The 14,931-nt window shown below is 36.9% G+C and overlaps 2 pseudogenes; both read left to right on the top strand.

Annotated features, from left to right (window-relative positions):
• The first annotated feature begins 1,583 nt into the window (after nucleotides 1-1,583).
• LOC148776326 (coiled-coil domain-containing protein 174 pseudogene) lies at nucleotides 1,584-2,155 on the top strand (annotated as a pseudogene).
• Nucleotides 2,156-2,167: 12 nt separating this feature from the next.
• On the top strand, nucleotides 2,168-3,063 carry LOC129560885 (coiled-coil domain-containing protein 174 pseudogene; annotated as a pseudogene).
• The last annotated feature ends 11,868 nt before the right edge of the window (nucleotides 3,064-14,931 follow it).

Raw genomic sequence — 14,931 nt, 5'->3', positions numbered from 1 at the left:
CAGTCCATGGGGTCTCAAAGAGTCAGACACGACTGAACAACTAACACACTGACATACAACATTATATTTGTCTTAGGTGTGCAACATAATAATTTGATATTTGCATATATTGTTAAATGATCACCACAATAATTCTAGTTACTATTCATCACCATACATACTTATAGAATTTTTTTCCTGTGTTAAGAACTTTTAAGATTTACTTTCAAATAAACAAGTGGGACCTAATTAAATTAAAAGCCAAAGGAAATTATAAACAAAGTAAAAAGACAAGCCTCAGAATGGGAGAAAATAATAGCAAATGAAACAACTGACAAAGGATTAATTTCCAAAATATACAAAAAGCTCATACAAGTCAAGACCAGAAAAACAAACAACCCAATCAAAAGGTGGGGAAAAGACCTAAACAGACATTTCTCCAAAGAGGACATACAGATGACTAACAAACACATGAAAAGATGCTCAACATCATTCATTATTGAGAAATGAAGATGAAAGTTACAATGAGATATCACCTCACACCAGTCAGAACGGCCATCATCAAAATGTCTGCAAACAATAAATGCTGGAGAGGGTGTGGAGAAAAGGGAACCTTGTTGCACTGTTGGTGGGAATGTAAATTGATACAGGCAGGATGGAAGACAGTATGGAGATTACATTAAAATTAAGAATACAACTACCATATGACCCAGAAATCCCGCTACTAGGCATGTACCCTGAGAAAACTGAAAAAGAAACACGTACCCCCAATGTTCATTGCAGCACTATTTATCATAGTTAAAACATGGACGCAACCGAGATGTCCATCGACAGATGAGTGGATAAAGAAGCTGAGGTACATAAATATAATGGAATACTACTCAGCCATAAAAAAGAGTGCGTTTGAGTCAGTTCTAATGAGGTAGATGAACACAGAGCCTGTTATACAGAGGGAAGTAAGTCAGAAACTGGAAAAAAATATACACTAACACATATATATGGAATCCAGAAAGATGGTACTGATGAAATTATTTGCAGGGCAGCAATGGACACAGACAGAGAACAGACTTGTGGAGAGCAATGGAGACAGACATAAAGAACAGACTTATGGATTTGGGGGTGGGGGAGGAAGGAAAGGGTGGGATGTATGGAGAGAGTAACATGGAAACTTATATTACCATATGTAAAGTAGATAACCAATGAGCATTTGCTATATGACTCAGGGAACCCAAACCAGGGCTCTGTAACAACCTAGAGGGATAGGATGGGGAGGGAGGTGGGAGGGAGCTTCAAGAGGGAGGGAACATATTCATATCTATGGCTGATTCATGTTGATGTTTGGCAGAAACCAACACAATTCTGTAACGCAATTATCCTTCAATTAAAACATAAATAAAGGGAGACCGTCTCAAGATGGCACCAGACACGAGCCCTGTTACCTTCTGCCTTTTTCAAGATGGCCCTAGCAAATCACTTCGGGCAACGGCTGACCGTCTCAAAATGGTGAAGGACACAGTGCCGCCACACCCTGACCTTCTCAAGATGGCGCCAGAGCCATAAATGGCGGCGCTCCGCTGTCGCGACTTCCGGTTCCAGCAGAAGGCGGTGTGAGAGGCCGGCCTGGCGCCTGGAGGCGTGCGGCTCGGGACGCTCCGGGGCGGATATGGACCGGAGGAAGAAGCCCGTGGACGTCACGGCGTCCTCGTTGGTAGACTTTAAGGCTGAACTCTTCCGAAAACAAGAAGAATTCAAACAAGAAAAACTTCTAAAAGATGCTGGAGTTTTGGGAAAACCAAAACCAACTAACAAGAAACCAAGTGTGTGGAGCAAACAGAATGCAGGAGTTTCTAACCGCGCTGAAAAGGATGCTGAACAGAAGATTGAGGAACAGAAGACTTTGGACAAAGCGAGGGAGAAGTTGGAAGAAAAAGCCAAATTATATGAAAAAATGACTAAAGGAGACTTTATAGATGAAGAGGTGGAGGATATGTACCTTGTGGATTTCACACAGAAGATGATAGACAAACACAAAGAAATGGAAGCAGTTGGTGCCAATAGAGATTACAGAAAGACTGAAGAAAGACATGATGATGAAGAAGCTCTTTCTGAAAAAGATATTCCTCCTCCCCAGGATCCCAGTGAAGAATGGGTGGATTATGTGGATTCTTTAGGGTGATCCCGGCGCTGTATGAGAAAGGATTTGCCAGATCTGCTGGAAATGGATAAAAATCTTCAGGGGAGGCTTTTTGTTAGTCCTGCAAATGAGAAAACCTTACTGTCTGAAGATATGAGAAAAGAACTCCAGCGCCAGCAATGGGAGGAAGAAGAGAGGGAGGCCCTGAGAAGGCCAATGGGGCCCGTACATTACGAAGACATCCTTGAGAATGAGGCCCGACAACTTGGTGTTGGATACTTTGCTTTTGCCCGAGATAAAGAGTTGAGAAACAAGCAGATGAAAACCTTAGAAATGCTGCGTGAACAGACAACAGATCAGAGAACAAAACGAGAAAATATAAAGGAAAAGAGAAAAGCCATATTAGAAGCAAGACTTGCCAAACTCTGGCAGAAAAAGATGAAAAAATCAGAAGAAGATGGAGCAGAGGAAGGAAACAGAGATGGAGATGTTATTGGGCCTTTGCCCCCAGAACCAGAGGTCACGCCAGCTCCTCGTACAACCGCCCAGAGTAGTAAAGTAGAAGTTATCGTTCAGGAGAGGAAAGATACCAGACCTGGGGTGCCACACGTCCGCGAGTGGGACAGAGGAAAAGACTTTTCCTTTGGGTACTGGTCGAAGAGGCAGTCAGATCTCCGGGCTGAGAGAGACCCTGAGTTTGGGCCACCATCGTATTACTTTGTGGACCAAAAGAGAACTGAGCTTCTGAGCAGCCAGGCGTGGAGCCGACCTACCCTTGCACAGAGGGACCCGGGGCAGCACTCTGGCCAGAGCCATGACCTCTGCACGTCACAGACATCATCTGCTCCTGCCCCCAGCAGCCCACCACAAGCCCCGACGGTCACTTTTGAAACTCTGGATGATATGATATCATATTATAAACAAGTAACATGAAGTAAAAAACACTATAACTTGAAAAAAATTAAAAAATTTAAAAAAGTAAAGCATAAATAAAACAAAAAGATTCACTTTTTTAAGGAACTTTCAAATATGCAACACAGTGTTGTTAACTATGGTTGCCATGCTTTACATTACATACACATGCCTTATTTCATAACTGGAAGTTGGTACTTTTGAACCCCATCACCAATTTTCAAACACCACTCTGTTCTCTGTATCTGTGAGGTTTTGTTTGTTTGTTTATGTCTTTCTTACTCTCTTCTCCTACATAGTTAAGGGAAATCTTTCAGAAGACATCTGAAATAAGTCTAAGGCAGGGAACCTAGACTGGCTCCACCATTGTCGTTAGAGCAAATCTTTTTAAAATTTTTTTTCATGCTCTTATCTGGGCACATGTGTGCTGGCCTTTTTTAGGACTGGAGTTTCAAATTGGGTTTGGAGTTTGGGGAGGGTATGGGTGGAACAAATATTTCAGCCTACTTTGGTTTTGGCCCATTTGGACGTACCTAGTTTAGGGATCACCTTCATTGTCTCAGTCTAGCCAATTAGCAAGTTGCTGCTGCTGCTGCTAAGTCACTTCAGTCGTATCCGACTCTGTGTGACCCCATAGACGGAAGCCCACCAGGCTCCCCCGTCCCTGGGATTCTCCAGGCAAGAACACTGGAGTGGGTTGCCATTTCCTTCTCCAATGTGTGAAAGTGAAAAGTGAAAGTGAAGTCGCTCAGTCGTGTCCGACCCTTAGCGACCCCACGGACTGCAGCCTACCAGGCTCCTCCATCCATGGGATTTTCTAGGCAATAGTACTGGAGTGGCTTGCCATTGCCTTCTCCGAATTAGCAAGTTACAGAGGATTAAAGATAAAAGTCCACCCATGGTAAAATGATAATTTTTCTTTATCTACGTATATTTCTCTTTTAAGAATCCTATCAAGAGGAATGGAAAATCTTGGGTTATTTTTAGGTCTTGGTTCTAATGTCATTTTAAACCCACTTTAATATACTCTGTCCTGGTGTTCTTGGACTTAATTGCTGGCAATTGCTACCTTTTTATAAGTTACATACCTGAAATATTGATTTTGTTCACCCTAACTGGTTTAGACTATTATCTTTATTACAGTCCAAGTCCAAGATTATTGTAATTAATCTGGTAAAAATAGAGCAGATTTTCAGGGCTTTCACCCCTAGATATCTACAGTTTTAAAATGATCCTCTTATTTCAGACTTGATTTGAGGATTTTTAAGCCAAATGGTTATTTGATGGTATAAAAGAGACATGCTGCATTAAACTACCCATATGACTCCAATTGACCTTATTAAAAATATAATTGCTGCAGTATATATGCATATGGAATATCCATTACCTCTGACCCTTTCAACCGGGTTTGAAACTAGGGCCCCATGGAAAGCCAGACTTCATTTGCTTTTAGTCTCTAAATTGGATTTGGATTCTGGCAGTTCTGGATTTTCTCCTCTCTGCATATAGTAGAGTCTTTGCCTCCACATATATTTACAATTACCAAGAGAGCACTCTTTGGTTCAAGGGGCATTGACAATGCAAAACTCTTTCTAAATGACTTAATGTAGCCCATAAACATTTTGTTAAGCAACCAATATTTACAATTGCAGAAACCAATTGCTTGCTTTATGGAGAGAACATTTCATGTAGACATATTTTTTTCAGTGATTGCCAAAAAATCAATTTGAGCTTTCAGTTGAACTAAAGTATATATTTTATAATATCTAAAACAGACAATTACTCTATTATTCCTGAAGAATTTTTTGGAATTTACACAGGGAAGATAATAATGCTTTTATTCCTCCAAACAATATATCAATATGCTTTTAAAAAGTACACGATACTTTTTCAGAACCATATGTACTTTTAACAAATAAAAGCATTAAATTCTAAAAGGTAGAAATATTATTTATGATTATTAAGGCAAATATGATAGACTTAAATTGGATTTTAGAGTTGAATCTCAGTTCTACCACTTCTTAACTATGAGGAATTTGACCAATTATTTTACCGCTTAGAACTTTATTTCCCACACCTTTAAAAAATGATTAATGCTATAAATCTTAACTTATAGACTTGCTTGAAAAATTATGTTGGAATACTTGGTACTGAAATAATAATAATAGTTTATTCCCTATTTTTACATAATTCTATGTAATACTATTTTATGTTTAATTTAATAATGTGAACACTTAATAACGTTATTATATTGGGGACCAACAAAAACCTCAAGCTGTTGATATCAAAGATGTTCTTTGTGTAATCTATAGATAAGAAAACTAAGGTAGTAGGTTTAATTGTTAAGAATATGGACCCTGAAGTTAGATTCCCTGGTTTAAATTTCAGTCACCCCTCCACTCCAACCCTAGACACACACAAGTTATATGACTTTGGACAAGTACTAAACTTCCATATACTTTGATTCCTCTTTTTGGAAAATTGGGACAATGAAAGTACATGTTCGATAAAAATATTGTATATAAAACCTTTATATAGTTATTTATATTAAAATAAGATCAGTAAAAATTATAATTACTAATCTTAGAAGATTGTCTGTAACCATACAGCTAATACATAGAAGATAATTTCTGCCCAGAATTTCTGATTTTAAGTTATTTTTTCCTCTTGACTCCATGCTGCCCTTAGAATTTTATGTAAATGGAAGAATTTCATAATCCTGATACGTAATTACATAGAACATGCAGTAGTTCTATTTTCCTTACCAAAGTAGGTTGAAGATAAACAAAGTGCAAAGTCCAAACTAGAGGCCCCAGTTTGTGTTAAGATCATAGATTCCCATAAATTTATTGCCTGCCAAAGTCACTGACATTGACTGAATGTCCAGGACCTCTGTCTAAATCAATTGGTAGACTGTTGCTATGGACCCAGGATCACTGACTCCATAAATCTCCAGCTGGAATCTACTCTATTGGCATTCTAGGTCCCCAAGGGGCCCTTACCAAGTGTGAAAGTAAATGTAGGCAATAGTGAAATAAATACATTATTAATAGTGCATCTATTTGGCAGGGAATGAAGTCAAGAAAGATTGTCACAAGTGATAAAGTGTTAACTTTTTCAAGCTGCATTTCTAGCTTTAATCCTAACACAAGTTTTGCCAAAGAGTCTGTAGAATGAATAGCAAGATACGAAATCTCTAAACAAAGCTAATGAAATAGTTAAAATTTTGATTAAAGTCTCAGGTTTGTTTTCATTTGGAAAACAAACAAAATAAGCCTCCTGTTTATGAGGCTGTTACCTCATAAACAGCCTTTGTTTATGAGGTAAAGTGTTTTTCCCACTTTTTGAAAATGCTTTTATCCATTCACTGTTCATTTAAAATCACATTTTCCAAGGACACCAGAGAAAATCTCTTCTTTAAAAGTGTTTAGAACACTGCTGATTATTGCTGACATTTTTCAAACTCAGTCAAGAAATCACAAAGTAAAACCATCCAATGTCAATTCTTTGAATAATGGCAAGAAATAATTTTCATTGAAAAAACTTTTATTCATCACCTAATCCAGGGAAAGCAGAAACCTATGTCCCTGAAAACTATACTGAAACAGACTAGAAAAAGAAAAGAAAAAAAAAAAAAAAAAACATTCTCTGCCAGAGACCAGTTAGCATGTGAAGCCAACCCAGAGTGTGTTCAATGAGCTTCATGAGACATGCAAGTGACATAGATACATGTGTGTGTGAATGTATGCCTGTGTCTGAGTTTTTCTGTGAGAGATGGAAATACGATCAAAGAAAATGTGCTTTAAGGATGGAAGTGTCTCATAATGGGAAAAATATTACTGAGGAAGATTTAGGATTGTTTTATAAATCACTGCAAAAATAAACCAGCCAAAATGCAGGTTAAAATTTCATTAAGGGTTTTTTCCTATTTAATTATTTCCCAAATATAGTTCTCATCAAAATGGAGGAGTTAAAGAATGTTTTCTAGGGTGTGAGATTCATAGATTTGAAATAGACATCAGCAGTGTTTTCACCTCACCTTCTATAGCATCTCTGCAAGGTAGTGATTCAGCTTCTTCTTGAAACTATGAAAATAAGAGGTACTAGCCCACTCTTGCCACTATTATTTGATATAGTTTTGGAAGTCCTAGCCATGGCAATCAGAGAAGAAAAAGAAATAAAAGGAGTCTAGTTGGAAAAGAAATAAAACTCTGTTTGCAGATGATGTGACATGGAATTCTCCAGGCAAGAATACTAAAGTGGGTAGCCATTCCCTTCTCCAGAGGACCTTCCTGACCTAGGGATTGAACCCACATCTCTTGTGTCTCATGCATTGGCAGGCAGGTTCTTTACCTCCAGTGCCACCTGGGAAGTCCCCACTGTTCACAGCACCACTATTTACATAGACGAAAACACAGCCAGAACACTCTTTGACATAAATCACAGTAAGATCCTCTTTGATCCACCTCCTAGGGTAATGGAAATAAAAATAAACAAATGGGACCTAATTAAAGGCTTTTGCACAGCAAAGGAAAAAATAAACAAGATGAAAAGACAACCCTCAGAATGGGAGAAAATAGTTGCAAATGAAGCAATTGACAAAAGATCAGTCTCCAAAATATATAAGCAGATCATACAGTTCAATATCAGAAAAACAAAAACAAAAAAAATTTCTCCAGAGAAGAGATACAGATGGCTAATAAACACATGAAAAGATGCTTAACATTACTAATTATTAGAAAAATGCAAATCAAAACTACAATGAGGAATCATGTCAACAAATCAAAATGGTCATTATCAAAAATCTACAAATAATAAATGCTGATGAGGATGTGGAGAAAAGGGAACCCTCCTGCATTGTTGATAGGAATGTAAACTGATAAAGCCATTATGGAGAATGGTATGGAGGTTCCTTTAAAAAATTAAGAATAAATCTACCATATGGCTTAGTAATCTCACTACTAGTCATATACCCTGAGAAAACCACAATTCTAAAAGAAATGTGTACCCCAATATTCATTGCACCACTATTTACAATAGCCAGGAAGGATATGGAAGCACCTAAATGTCCATTGAGCGACGAATGGGTAAAGAAGCTATGGTACATATATATTCAATGGAATATTCCTCAGCCATAAAGAGAACAAATTTGAATCAGTTCTAGTGAGGTGGATGAACCTAGAGCCTGTTATACGGAGTGAAGCCAGAAAGAGAAAACAAATATCATATATTAAAGCATATATAAGGAATCTAGAAAAATGGTATCGATGAATCAATTTGCAGGGAAAGCATGGAGATGTAGATGTAGAGAATGGACTTGTAGACACAGTGGGGGAAGGAGAGGGTGGGACTAATGGATAAAGTAGTTCTTGCCTGGAGAATCCCAGAGACGGGGGAGCCTGGTGGGCTGCCGTCTATGGGGTCACACAGAGTCGGACACGACTGAAGTGATTTAGCAGCAGCAGCAGCAGCAGCAGCACTGACATATATACACTATCATGTGTAAAATAAATAGCTGGTAGGAAGTTGCTATATAACACAGGGAGCCCAGTCTGGCACTCTGTGATGACCTAGAGGGGGTGGGGTGGGGGAGGGGAGGAAGGCTTAAGAGGGAGGTGATATATCACCTATAATTATGGTATAATTATGGTTCATTTGCATTGTTGTACAGCAGAAACCAACACAATATTGTAAAGCAATTTTCCTCCAATTAAAAGATAAATTTTTTGTAAAAAGAGCTACCATTTCTAAGTGGTCACTATATTAAGTGCTTCATAATTATCCCACTTAATCTTCGTAATTACCCTATGAAGAAGACATTATCATCATTTTTTTTAGACAACTGAGGTTTAGAACACTTACTAATTTGTTCAAGGTCAAAGAATTGATATGAACTCAGTTCCTTTTGCTTTCAACGAATGTGCTCTTAATATCTATGCTATGTGTCTTTGAGTTTTCCAGATGAACAACTTTAGTTCTTAGAAAATTTTTCCTTATACTGAGTAAAAATATGCATTCCTATAAATTTCAGAGTAAATTTAATACTTTTTAACTGCACATCATAAAAGGTAATAAAGCAATTAGATTTCCCTATATTCTTTTTTTTTTAATGGTAAATATACCAGACACAAATCTAAACTCTCCTTTAAAGGAAGAAAGAAATATCAGAGTCATGAGGAGATAGAGTGAACTTAATGGAATCTATCTTGTCCATCTACCATGTTATCTATATCCTTCCAGCTCATGAGACTAAGAGATCTTCTCCAAAAGACCTCTGTGAAAACAGAACCTACTTAAGGTCAGTAAAATATTTGTATATCAACATGGATTAGTTTATCCATTAATTTTTTTCCCTATAGAGAAGAGAACAAGGAAAGGTAATATAGGATTCCTGGTGGTTCAGATGGTAAAGCATCTGCCTGTAATGCAGGAGATCTGGTTTCAATCCCTGGGTTAGGAAGATCCACTGGAGGAGGGCATGGCTACCCACTCTAGTATTCTTACCTGGAGAATTCCCATGGCAGAGGAGCCTGGCAGGCTGCAGTCCATGGGGTTGCAAAGAGTCAGATCCAACAGACTGACTAAGTACAGCACAACATATTCTGAGGTATCTACACAGAAACAGGTACTGGAAACAGGATGCCCTCAGGTGTAGTTTAAGTTAGAGTATATAATTGCTTGATAGCACTCCCAAGTAACCCTCATTAAAGTACTTTCCTTCCAGGATCTATGATAACATAAATTCTTCTAGTACTAGATTTCAGTGGGTTCAACACTCTCTTTACCAGGATTTTCTATTGAAATACAAATATCCTTAAAACTCAATGTGAATTTATTCAACAGATTCCTTCTTCCCCCTTATCAGTAGGCACTGAGATGGACTCAAAGGAACTGACTAGATCAGTGGTTCTTCAACTTTAGCATGTATCAAAATCTTTGGGAGGGTGTACCACACCCCAGTTTTCTTGGTTCAGATGAATTCGAATAGGGTCCAAAAATGTGCATTTCTAGTAAGTTTCCAGGTGATGCTGGTAGTGCTGGCCTCAGGATACACATTGAGAACCACCGGATTAGGAAATGGTGTAGAAAGGGTAATAAGGAAGGACTAAAGGAGAGTGTTCCACAGCCTGACTTAGCACATCGATCTTTAGTGTTAGAAAACTCACAATGCTTGTGTATAAGCCTATCTCCTAAGAAAAATTAGTCATACAAACTCAAAGTGATGTACACCACTGATGAATATTGGTGAGGTAGGATTTGAGTCTTCTGACTTTCAATTTGGCATTTTAGTCATGAACAGAGCCTTTCAAATTTGAAGTTCAAAAAACCTCCAAGTTGCTTGTGAAAAGTACAGATTTCTAGATCCTATTTTGGACGTAGGGCCCAGATAGTCTCCATTTTAACAAATTCTCCTGGTCATTAAGATTTGGGAGGTCTGAATATAACACTCGAAAAATCAAAGCAGACAGCATCAGGTTCTAGGGACAGCCTACATGGGAAGAGTGAAGACCTATGTGAGCAGGAGAGCAAGCTGTGATACCTAAGGAGAGCTGATATAGACTGGAAGGAAATAGGATACACATTTCCTATCCAACAATTTGGTGCAAAATAGATGCCCATTGTGGAAACACCACCTCACCCCATCCCTCCTTACATAGAAGAGCCTTAGATCTATAGAGAATATGAACACAGAACTCCCATGAGTTATCCTCACTTGGCAGGAATCAACTCTATTATGATAAAGTTTCCCTTTAATGATTCATTGTGACAGATAATTTCCAAGCTACATAAGTATTTTGAGTGTCATCCTATAGGGACTTGATCTTTGACTCCTACAGAGCAAATGGAGAATTCAACAGGAAAGAGACAATGTTTAGCTTGCTTAGCTTTAGCTCTTTCACTTTCCCCAAATATGCAATTGTATTCTTATTTCTAATTAAGAAAAAAATTACTTGCTAATTTGTCATCTTTCTTTACTGTTTATCTGCTCGTATGCATGGGAGATTAATAATGAAAACAATTGTTTCCATCAAAGTAGCATATCATGAAATGCAGTTGCTTAATCCCATTATTTTTCTAAAACTATCATTAAAATCACTTTTAAAGGAAATAATGAAAATTTCATCAAATTTATTTTTTACTGAGTACCTTTGGTCTTTTAAAGGCATGAAATGAAAAATATATTTTTATGAGCACTGAAAATAGACTTTAAAACACTATCATAAGTCATCTTACTATATATAGCACACATTAGATTGGAGTAGAGGTCAAATCAATTCCTATGTGAATACATATTCCACTTTAACACCATGAAAGAATGATATATCTGCAAGTCATTTTTTGAGCTTTGTATTATAAGAACATAGTCTTGAAATATGAGTTCCTTCTCCAAACTCGTCATAGGTTCTTTCAAAGAATAAAGCCAAAAGATCTTAGAAAGCTTTTAAGGCATCCCATGATTGGCCTCATTTTTCCCCATTTCAATTTTATCTTAGATAACCCTACTCTCCCCACCCTCCTGCCTTTGCCCCTGCTGTTCTATGTATATAGCCTTACCATTCCTAACCACACTTAGATTTACCTTGACCCAGATGAACTTGATATACCAGCGACTCTTAATTGTACAAGCATCTCCAAGACTAGAAATTGCTGGGAGTTGTAAATAGTTCGAGAGAGGATCTGGAAGTCAGGTTGCAATCAGGAGGGATTTCTCTGCACCATTTCTGATAAACTGCCTAATAGGGAAAAGTCATTATCTATAAGCTTCTAGTAATTTGGTACGATTTTTTTTTCTAATAAATACTTACTTTTGCCTCTAATTTTCATTCTCAAATTTGTGTTCTTTTTCTTAAAGATAGTCATAAAGTCTGTAAGTTTCATACCCACGATACCTGCATATTGCTTTTATTTTCATGTTTCTTTGATAAAGCTGTTGTAGAATACCCTTCCAATCTTCCAATGTCTACCCCATTTCCCATATCTCTGTATATATCAAAATAACATTAATCCTTTAATTTTTACTTTAAATGTTATAGTGTTATGACCTATCAAATTTCCAATCAGTATAAATCTAATCTGTATACCTATATATAAAATATCTTTTTTATCATAAATACCACTGTCTCAAATCCCATGTTATATATTTTTAATAAGATAAAACCAAATCTTTATTTTCTTTTACTTCTTTAATACCCATGCAACAACCAATAGTAGATGGAAAATCAGGGGTGGACATAGTAAATTTACAATTAGAATAGCAGTCATCATATGTATACTATTTATTAAACATAGATATTATGTTGGTAACTAGATACATAGTATGCCATTTAATAATAACTCTGCATAGCAATTATTAATATCTCCATTGTACACAACAGGAAAAAGGAGGCTCATAGGTAGATTATTTGCCTAGGGTCAATGTTATGAACTGAACTCTGTCACTTCTAAACCCATGTTTTGACTATATATGGAGAAAGGGCCTTTGAGGAGATAATGAACCTTTAATGAGGTTGTGGGGTAGAGTTCTAACCTAACAGGACCAGTATCCTTATGAGAAGACACTGGAGATGTGCATCTGCATAAAAGGCCCTGTGAAGACAGCTAGGAGATGGCCATCAGCAAGTCAAGAAGAAAGCCGTCAGGAGAAACAGCAGCTGCTGCTGCTGCTAAGTCACTTCAGTCATGTCCAACTCTTGTGCGACCCCATAGACGGCAGCCCACCAGGCTCCCCCGACCCTGGGATTCTCCAGGCAAGAACACTGGAGTGGGTTGCCATTTCCTTCTCCAATGCATGAAAGTGAAAAGTGAAAGTGAAGTTGCTCAGTCGTGTCTGACTCTTAGCGACCCCATGGACAGCAGCCTACCAGGCTCCTCCATCCATGGGACTTTCCAGGCAAGAGTACTGGAGTGGGTTGCCATTGCCTTCTCTGTCACGTGAAACTAAGCCTTCTCAAAACACTGATCTTGCATTTCCAGCCTCTAGCACTAAGAAATAAATTTCTGTTGTTTAAGCCACCAAGTTTATGTTATTTTGTTATGGCAACATTAGTAGACTAAAACAGTCACATAGCTAACAAACTCTGGAAATACTGAAGTTAAATTGAACTGAGGCCCATTTGGTCTTTCTGCTCTAAGGTCATGCTGAAGAAATGGTTCAACTCTCTGCACAGAGATGATCCATACTCAATTTATAAAATATTCAAAATATATGTGAGTCACAAGGACAAGAGTTTCCTTTCTTGCTAGTCAAAAGAATAAACTGAATAAAATTCTAAATTATTTTATATTATATTAACAAAAAGTCTTTGAAATGGGTTTGATATTTATGTCTAATGCCTGAGTCTTAGAATTATTTAATGATTAAAATGGCAACACAGGAGAACTCAATTGAGAATAGTTGAATAGATACAGAATTGAGAAGATAATATATGGTGGGTTTGATTTCATTTCCCTTTCTATGTAAAAGAAATCCAATATGCCATACATACTAGAAATAATAATGAATATATTTTATAAGTAATTGAATTACCTTGAGTTCCATTTATTAGAAAAATTTGTCTTAGAAATGAATTTTTGCTATTATGGTACATTATAAGTTTTCAGAAAGCTCTAACAAGGTCAAGTTTCTACTTACAAAGGATATTGTAGACACAGAGGATAGAAAGAAGCTGTGGTTAAATATATTCTGCAACTAGAAATCAGAAAACAAAACTATTGAAAAAATAAGCCCAACAAAATTTTTTCCAGATAATAATATATCAACACAAGTTTTTGTTTGTATGATCCAATCATATTGTTAAATTTATGGAAATTTGGGGACAAATAATTTTAAAATGTAATTCAATTTAGTTAAATCCAAAAGAAAAAGAAAAAGTTCACCTATTTCTCCCCTCCAACTCCACTGTTTCTGGGGCAACTGCTAATCTCTCCTCTGAATCTATGAGCATTTTTCCCTTCAGATTCCACATATAAGAGAAATAATACAGCATTTATTTCCCTGTCTGATTAATTTCACTTAATGAAATGCCCTTGAAGTTCATCCATTTTGTCTCAAATGGCAAGATTTTATTCCTTTAAATCTTTAATGACTGAATATTACATATATATTACATATATAGGAAATGTTCCACATATATATACATATATATATCACAATTTATTTCTTTACCTATTCATCCACTGTTTCCATATTTTGGATATTGTAAATAATGCTGCAATGAATATGAGAGCCCATACATATTTTCAAGTTAGTGTTTTCCTTCTCTTCAGATAAATGCCCAAAAGTAGAATTACTGGATCATATTATTGCTCTATTTTTAATTTTTCACAGAACCTCCATATCGTTTTCAATAGTACTTACACCAATTTACATTCCTACCAACAGTGAACAAGGGTTCCCTTTTTACCACATCTTCACCAGAACTTGTTATTTCTTGTCTTATTGACAACAGCCTTTCTGACAAATATGAGGTGCTATCATATTGTAGTTATGACTTGCATTTCCCTGATGATTAACAATGTTGAGCATCTTTTCATGTACCTGTTAGCCATCTGTATGTCTTTTTGAAAAAAAAATCTCTTCAGATCTCACCAATTTTAATTAGGTTTTTCTTTTTTTTGCTATTGAATTGTAAAAGTTAGTATGGGTTATGTGGGTTGCCATTTCCTTCTCCAGGGAATCTTCTCCACCCAGGGATCGAACCTACATCTCCTGCATTGGCAAGTGGATTCTTTTCACCGTGCCACCTGGGAAGCCCTCCATATTTTGAATATTAACTCACGATTTGCAACATTTCCTCCGATGGCTTCCTTTGCTGTACAGAAGTCCTTTAGTTTGATGTAGTTCTGTTTCGTTTTTGTGGTTTTTTTGCTTTTGTTATTTTTTTTACCTTTGGTGTCAGACTCAA

The sequence above is a fragment of the Moschus berezovskii genome, chromosome 10 (genome assembly GCF_049115385.1).
Source record: "Moschus berezovskii isolate FMDL1 chromosome 10, NW_MosBer_1.0, whole genome shotgun sequence".
Taxonomy (NCBI): Eukaryota; Metazoa; Chordata; class Mammalia; order Artiodactyla; family Moschidae; genus Moschus; species Moschus berezovskii.
The sequence above is the reverse complement of the archived record's forward strand: the minus strand, read 5'-3'. Positions and strand labels throughout refer to the sequence as shown.